At 43.8% G+C, this 7,618-nt stretch overlaps 1 pseudogene; it reads right to left on the bottom strand.

Moving 5' to 3' along the window:
• Nucleotides 1–2,123: 2,123 nt before the first annotated feature.
• Nucleotides 2,124–4,390, bottom strand: LOC114631709 (annotated as a pseudogene).
• Nucleotides 4,391–7,618: the final 3,228 nt, after the last annotated feature.

Here is a 7,618-nt window from a genome sequence, read left to right on the forward strand (position 1 = left end):
CAATAGACGGGATCCCACTCTGGGCAACCTTCACCTAGCTCTATATGATCTGGGAAGTCTCTACGCTGCAGCTGGGCTTTCCAAACTGGCTCTGTTGGATACAAATTTCACATGATAATGATCAGAGGGGGAAAAAAACACAAACAGCCCCTTTAAAAATAGAAGCCATTGCTCTTGCAAAATTCCACAGAGCCAGCTTTTAAAATGCAGAATTTAGCGAACTCATCAGTCTTGGTAGAGTAACTACTATACAGATATGAACTCTTACAGGGGAAGCAGGGAGCCAAGGAGTGTGGCAGTAAGCTACCGGATCTATCTAGTGAGCAACGCAGCTCAGAGGAGCCTATTTCCCCAGCCTGAACCAGAATTGGCTTTGTTTCTGCTGTCTTGGAGAAGAGTCACCCACAGGTAACCAGGAAGGGCTGTGCAAAGGGGTGTCAATGTGAAGAACCATCATATGGTAGAACTGATGAGGTCACAGTTGGAGGAGAATATGTTGGCTGTTAAAATGTTTCCTAAGGGCCAAAGAGATGGCTCAGCAGCTAAGAGCACTTACTGTTCTCCCAGAGGACCCAAGTTCAGTTCTCACCACCCTTATCAAGGGGCTCATAACATCCTCTAACTCTAACTCAGGGGAAACTGATGCCTTCTTTGGGCTCCCTTGGGCATTGTACTTGTACTCATAAATCTACACACATATAGACATAATTAAAAATGTAAAAACTTTAGGCAGAAAGTAGCAGTGCATACCTCTAATCTCAGCACTTGGGTGGCAGAGACAGGTGGATGTCTTTGAATTAGAAGCTAGCCTAATCTCCATAATGTATTCTAGGCCAGTTAGGCCTACATAGTGTGACCCTGTCTCAAAAACTAATCATAGAGGCTGGAGAGATTGCTCAGTGGTTAGGAGCACTTGTTGCAGCCAGACAGTGGTGGCACATGCCTTTATTCCCGGCTTTTTGGAGGTGGAGGCAGGCAGATCTCTGAATTCAAGGTCAGTCTGGTCTACAGAGTGAGTTCCAAGACAGCCAAGAAAACTCTGTCTTGGGAAGAGAGAGAGAGAGAGAGAGAGAGAGAGAGAGAGAGAGAGAGAGAGAGAGAGAGAGAGAACACTTGATGTTCTTGCAGAAGATAGAACTTGGTTTCCAGTACCCAAATGGTGAGTCACAATGAAACTACAACTCAAGTTCCAGAGAATCCTGATCCCTGCAGGCACCACGCATATACATGGCTTATGTGCATATACAGGGAATACACTCATACACATAAAAACAAATGGATGTTTAGATTTTTAAATATATAATTTATGCATATGTATGCATATATGTATATATCATGTCATACACATGTGTATATACATATATATCACATATATGTTAAAAACTTTAAGTTTTTTAAAAATTACCTAGGACTAGAGCAGGCTCACCTTCATTCCAAGTTGGGCCAAGCCTGGGCATATTTAGCCCAGGAATTGTAATGTCCATCTATATCCCTGGCAGTAGATGACACTGATTAAGCAATAAGTTCTGATGTGACTATGCCCCCTAGAATTTCTTGTGCTGTAAACTTGGTCCCCAGTGTAGCCGTGTTGAACCGTGGGAGCTCAGGGAGGTGAGTGGGTCATGAGTCTCGCCCTCCTGACCTCCTGAACGGCTAAATCCAGAATGGATTGGAATAGCAATTCTCAACCTGTGGTTCAAGATCACTTTGGGGGTCGAACAACCCCTTCACAGGGCTTTAATATCAGATATCCTGCATACCAGGTATTCACATTATGATTCGTAACAGTACCAAAGTTACAGTTATGAAGTAGCAATGAAATAACTTTATGCCTGGAGGTCACCACGACATGAGGCACAGCATTAAAGGGTCACAGCATTGGGAAGGTTGAGAAGCACTGGATTAGAGAATCCATATGTTATTTAGGACTAGCTACCCAGCACTGGGGTTCTAACCAGGGGAGAGGTCATGTTCTCAGCCTTCCCAGACTCTCAAGTGTGCGCTAGCTAGACCTTTTTTCGCCAGATTCATAATTTACTGTATAAACTGAGTATTCCATAAGTTGACACCAGTTTCTTCAGACACAAAATTTAACTGGTGATGTCAGATATTTTAAAATCCAGTTACGTTGCTTTCACATCTGGATTTCTTTTTCAGGCCTTAACTTGAAATATAAGGCCAACAACAAACTGTGCCTCTATTTCTGGCCAGTACACAGTTCAGTCTACCTGTGGGAGTATAAGAGTTGAAATATTGTTTTTTAGCACCATTAAACCAAAATTGGCTATCTGTTTTTGGACTCTATGTGACTTCAATCTTTGTCCAAGTCACACATTTTGTAGACAGTGTCCTTCAGTGAGCCCAGCTAGCAGGACCTCTTTTCTTTATAAATTATCCAGTTAAAGGTATTCTGTTGTAGCAACAGCAAAGCCACCAAAATGACCAGTTCCTGAAAGCTATTCTAAAAGGAGCCACTCTGGATTTGAAACTATCTTTTCCCTTCCCCTTCCTTGCCCTCCCCTGTCCCCTCCTTCTTCTCTCTATTTCGCTTCTACTTTAATTTTACTCTTGCAGTACTGAGGGTTGACTCCAGGTTCTCACGCATGCTGAGCAGACAATTCACTACTGAGCTGTCTCTTCAATCTTTTGTTTTGAGACAGTCTCTCTACCTTGTTCAAGCTGACCTGTGGTCACTACGTAGCCCAGGCTGACCTTGAGGATCAGCCTCCCAAGTGGCTGAGATTAAAGTAGGCACAGTTTCTTTACACACAGTTTTATTACAAGTCATCACGGCATATGAGAAAGGCTGCAGCACACATGTGATGTCGGATCTGGCCAGACAGGCTACTGAACTTACTCTCTCTCTCTCTCTCTCACTGGCCCAGAATGAACATACATTGCAGGCTAAAGCAATCAGTATATTTTTACATTCTTGGTCAGATAAAAGTTCAAGGTGGGAACAGAAAGAAGCTAAATTGAATAATTGCTTCTCTTCCAGAGGATCCTGGTTCAATTCCAGGCACCCCCATGGTTGCTTACAAATGTCTGTTAACTCCAGGTCTAGGACATATAATGACCTTTTCTAGCCTCTATGGTCATCATGTACACATGTGCTGCACAGACTACATGCAGAAGAAACACCCACACACAAAAATAAAAATAAAGAAATATTTAAAGCCAGGCATAAGTAGTGCATACTTTAACTCCAGCACTTGGAAGGCAGATGCTTAAGGATCTTTGTGAGTTTGAAGCCAGCCTGGTCTACAGTTTCAGTACATCCAGGGCTCCATAGCTAGACTGCATCTCAAAACAAACAAACATGTAGAGAAGGGTAAGAGAGAATCCATCTCAGAGCTATTTATCCTGAGTAACCCTTAGCTCACCCTTGTGTCATGGGTCTGTAAATCTGGCTACTGGAGAGAATGAAGCAGGAGGCTTACAAGTTCAAAACCTGCTTAGGCCATACAGGGAATTCAAGGCCAGTTTAAGCAATTTAGTGAGACCTTCTCTCATAAAAACTTTTTTGAAGTTATTCTATAACCCTGACTGGCCTGGAACTCTTAAGTAGACTAGATCAGCCTCAAACTCACAGAGATCTGCCTGCATCTGTCTCCCAGTACTGGAATTAAAATTTTAATAATTATATATTTTTTAATTATATGTGTCCATGTATGAGTATGTGCTTATGTGTGTAAGCCAGAAGCGTCAGATCCTTAGTTAGGGACCTAACTCAGGTCCTCTATAAAACAATACATGCTCTTAACCGCTGAATCAGTTTTTCCAACCCCTATCTTAAATTTTTCTTTTAATTAAAAATATCTCAGTGATTGAGCATTTGCTTATCAAGCAGAAAGTCCTAGGTTTAATCCCAACATTACAGAAAAAAAAATCCAAATGCTTTGGGAAACTTCCATACCCAGGCTGATCCCAAGAATCAGTAGGACTGAAGCAGCCAGGTACCATGGTAACAAGAGAGCTTTAGGAGAACAGAGTTAGGTCAAATCAAATGAAAGTGGAGTTAAGTCAGAAAGGCCACTCAGCACTGCTTAAGCTTTGAGACCCAGCTGTACCCAAAGCTTCCTCCCTCTGAGCTTTTCATTAATATGGATAAACACTTTTTTCTTAAGTTGCATTTGTGTGTGTGTGTGTGTGTTTGTGTGTGTGTGTGTGTGTGTGTGTGTGTGTGTGTGATTACTTGCGTGTTATAGGATCCTGATAAACTGGGGCTGAAACACAGAGGGTATTTATGTGGGAACAGTGCACATGGCCTTTGATTGACAGGTGTGTTGTAAAAAGTGCCCCTGCCTGCTTTGGGTTATCAAGCTGTGTTGAAATTGCAGTCTCCACTTGCCCTATGGGTTTCCTTGGAAGGGAATACCTGCACAGCCATGCTTAGAGATCCTATGACAAAGAAAGGATTTTCTGCTTGATGTAACTTGCTTCCAAGATGGCTGTCAATGTTGCTCACTTCCGGATACCCATACTCTTGTATATTCCCTGTGTAGGGATGACTTAACCTAAGGCATAATTGTAGGCATACAAGATGTTGTAGGTCTGTCCTGCTGGCTTTGGGGGCACTCTGTCTGGGGCAGAGACCCATATATCATGAGGACACCCATGCCACCTGTTGTAGTTATTTTTTGGTTGCAGTGATGAAAAGTCCCTTATAATAGCCATTTAAGGGTGAGGTGTTTATTTTGGCTTAGTGGGAGGTAGGTACAATTCATCACCATTGTGGTGGGGAAGCCAAGAAAGCAGGAGCTTGAAGCAGCATCTATAGTCAGGAAGAAGAGAGACATGAATGGGTGTGCTTAGCTCACTTTCTCTTTTTATTACAATCCAGAATCCCAGCCTAGGGAATGGTGCCACCCACAGTTGGAGTGTCTTTCCTTCTTGTTTAACCAAATCAAGACAGCCTCCCACAGACATGCACGGAGACCATCTCCCAGGTGATTCCAGATCTCAGCAAGTTGACAACTGAGATTAACCATCATATTACATACCCACAGACCAGTTCACATGTAGAACCGGGCCTCAGGCCAACAGCCCTGAAGAGTGAGCCATCTAGGAAGTAGATCTGTCAGCTCCCAACCTGGCTTCAGATGGCTGTAGCCTGGACTAAATTGTGGACTGGAAGTTCACATTCAGTCTCAAGCCAGAAGCTCCCAGCTGCTGGTGAATCCCTGACTGCTAGAGTGTGTTTGAAGCCAGTAATACATTGGAGCAAAGCTGATGTCACAGCCATAGGCGACAGATGAACATGTCAGCCTTCTGCTTCAGAACCATTGCTTCTCCCTGGCAATCTCCCTTTTAAGGCTCCTCTCTCTTTCCTAAGTAGACATCTCATGACAAGGATGGTACTGAAACTCTGCTCGATGAGAGGCTGGCTTCTTTGTTGCTTGTTTCTTAGAGCCTCACTCTATAGCTCAGGCTAGTTTTGAACTTACAACAATCCTATCCCAAAGCCCTAAGTAGTATGTGAGATGCCACTCCTGAAAACTGCTTCTTTCCTTTTTTCTTTTTTCTTTTTTTTTCTCTAGACAGGGTTTAATGTAGCCCAGGCTGGCTTCCAGCTCACTTCACTATGTATTAGAGACTGGTCTTGACTTCTGATCCTCCTGCCTCTACCTCTTCAATGCTGGGATCTTAGATATGCAACCCAACATCTGGCTCATGAAAACTGGTTTCTTTGGGTAGCTCATCAAACTCGGAAGATTCTGTTTCCCTTGTGAGTTGCGTGTTGCTTGATTTGTCTCATCCTCCTACGGCACAAGAGAGAAACTTCTACACCCAGGAAGTTGAAAGAGTCCTGTGAATTCTGTGGAGCTGTAAGCCACCATTGTCATGGCAACAAGCTCCCTGGTGGGTCCTATTATGTGGGGGGAAGCTGCTCTGAAGTGCAGTGGACATCTGAAGGAGGGGCTTTCAGGAAACAGAAGGGGCTAAGACCAGAGGCTTAGCCAGTGTCTCAACTCCATGGCTAGGAGAAGAAAAGTGGCAAACCTGGTCCTAGAGGACAGAGTACCCTTGACTCTGAGTTTAAGCAAAGCCACCTACATGAGCAAATCTACTCCCAGCCTGCACTATGGGTACTTGTCTTAGTTAGGTTTTTACTGCTGTGAACAGACAACATGACCAAGGCAAGTCCTATAAAGGACAACATTTAATTGTGGCTGACTTACAGGTTCAGAGGTTCAGTCTATTACCATCAAGGTGGGAGTAGGGCAGCATGTGGGAAGGCATGGTTCAGACAGAGCTGAGAGTTCTATATCTTCATCTGAAGGCTGCTAGGAGAAGACTGGCTTCCAGGCAGCTAGGATGATGGTTTTAAAGCCCAAGCCCACAATGACACACCTACTCCAACAAGGCCACACCTCCAAATAGTGCCACTCCCTGTCCCAAGCATATACAAACCATCACAGCACTCCTCAGTGATGTGCTCAAAAATGGGCTACAGGGAACTTCCAGCTTCCAGAAACAAAGGTTAACATCCTGAGCACACGCCATTGTGCCCAAGAGAGGTTACACATGAACACCACTTGGAGTGCTTTACAAACTGGTGATGCCCACTCTCCACCTCCAGAATTTTCTCCAGGAGATTCTAAAACAGTGGTTCTCAACCTTACTAATACTGAAACCCTTTAATACAGTTCCTCATCCTCATATTGTGGTGACCCCCCCAACCATAAAATTATTTTCCTTGCAACTCCATAACTGTAATTTTGCTACTACTATGAGTCACAATGTAAACGCCTGTGTTTTCTGATGGTCTTGGGCAACCCCTGTGAAAGGGTCATTCTGTCCCAAAGGGATCAAGATCCACAGGCTGAGAGTCATTGTTCTAAAGTGTAACTAAGCGCAAGAAGCAATACTACAAGGCCAAGGTTGGGAGACAGCTTCGTGCTCAAGAACTCCCTGGAGAACTTAAGAATGAAGCATTCCAGTTTGCTTCAGCTTAAAATATTCTGAGTTAACCCCAGGTATTCTTTTTTTTTTTTTTTGCTTCCCTTAATATAGAATATCACCTGGCAGAATATAACACTGAACTTCAAATCCTTCTGTTTCCTCCTCTCAAGCGCTGGGATTAAAGGTATGCACCACCACACTGGGTTCATATGATACTGAGGCGCTAGCTCACAGTTTCACACACATACTAGGCAAGCACTTTACAGGCCGACACGAGACCTCAGCAAGCTCCCAGTGTCTGACTTTTTCACAAGCTTCCAGTAAATCTGATAAGATGCTAGTGGTGTGATGTACCACTGCCCCAGAGAAACATAAGGCAAAGCTTCCTAGTGAGAGTGTAGTCAGGTAGTGTGTGGGTAGGGAGCTGTGGGGGGATTGCTGGTTTGCCAAGGGCCTCCATTTACCCCTGGGGTTGGACCTAGACTAGGATGCTGCATTGAAAGTATTCAGTTAAAAATAATTTGTGTGAACATTAAATGATCTGCCATGGATATCTTCGGATGGCTTGATCTAATATTAGTTATTACAAGAAGCTTCTATAAGACTCTTTTTTAAAAGCAAGATTGTAGTGAGGGTAGGTCAGGATTCTAAGTAGCCTTATAAGGATATCAGGCAGCCAGCAGCCTCTGCCCACGGTGAGCAGTGATCAAGA

Source organism: Grammomys surdaster, unplaced genomic scaffold (assembly GCF_004785775.1).
Source record: "Grammomys surdaster isolate TR1022 unplaced genomic scaffold, NIH_TR_1.0 364, whole genome shotgun sequence".
NCBI lineage: Eukaryota > Metazoa > Chordata > Mammalia > Rodentia > Muridae > Grammomys > Grammomys surdaster.